This window comes from Colobus angolensis, unplaced genomic scaffold (genome assembly GCF_000951035.1).
Source record: "Colobus angolensis palliatus isolate OR3802 unplaced genomic scaffold, Cang.pa_1.0 Scaffold97, whole genome shotgun sequence".
Lineage (NCBI taxonomy): Eukaryota > Metazoa > Chordata > Mammalia > Primates > Cercopithecidae > Colobus > Colobus angolensis.
In genome coordinates, this window is record NW_012123709.1 from 1025825 (window position 1) to 1026858 (window position 1034).

Genomic DNA, 1034 nt, shown 5'->3' on the forward strand with positions numbered 1-1034 from the left:
GGAGGCTGAGGCAGGAGAATGGCGTAAACCCGGGAGGTGGAGCTTGCAGTGAGCTGAGATCCAGCCACTGCACTCCAGCCTGGGCGACAGAGCAAGACTCCGTCTCAAACAAAAAAAAAAAAAATTACTGATGGGCCAAATTCTCAACATACGTTCACTTTTTAATGTTTTGCATTTGAATATCAGCTGATAGAACGGGAGCTGCTATTTAAAAATCTGCACTATAGTCTCCTAATATTTAGAGAATAAGAAGCTGGCTTTAAGTATAGCTATGTAAGTATTTGCACTTCTATTCTTTTTTTTTTTTTAACAAAGCGCAAATGTCTGATCTGATTTGCTGTTTATTTACCTCTACCTCAGAATAATCCCACGTCACTTTACTCACTATAAAAGAAAAACAGAAGCAAGGAATGTGGAAGGAATTTCTTCTTAGATTAGAAACACAAAACCTGTTTCACAATAAGCCATATGACACAGATTTAAAAAAAAGATTTCACTCCCCCTCCAAAAAATACGGTCGAAATGAGTATATTCTTTGACACTTTACTCTTTGGTGACACAAACAACCTGATTTGCATGGTCATTCACACATGTGAATGTGACAAGTTCAAGTTCTTCTTTTTGGAACTTTGTGAATTTTTTTTTTTTTTTTCCTGAGTATCTTCCATCCTTGGTTGGATCCATGGACGCAGAACCCACCCAAGGATGTAGAGGGCCAAATGTGTGTATCTACACATACATCAAGTGTATGCAAACACACACAGTATACCTTATATACACAGTTTTTTATTTTTTATTTTGTTGTTGTTGTTTTTCAGACAGGGTCTTGCTCTGTCATCCAGGCTGGAGTGCAGTGGTGCAAACTCAGCTCACTGCAATCTCCATCTCCTGGGTTCAAGTGAACCTCCAGCCTCAGCCTCCTGTACACATACAGTTTTTTTTTAATTTTTTTTTAATTTTTTTAAATTTTTTTAAATTTTTTGAGATGGAGTCTCGCTCTGTCGCCCAGGCTGGAGTGCAGTGGCCAGATCTCA

General features: G+C 38.5%; 1 protein-coding gene across 1 annotated transcript in view; it reads right to left on the reverse strand.

The window, feature by feature from the left end:
• The window catches only part of EIF2AK4 (eukaryotic translation initiation factor 2 alpha kinase 4), a 111088-nt gene that overhangs the window by 32083 nt on the left and 77971 nt on the right, over nt 1-1034 (reverse strand). The window lies entirely within an intron of this gene.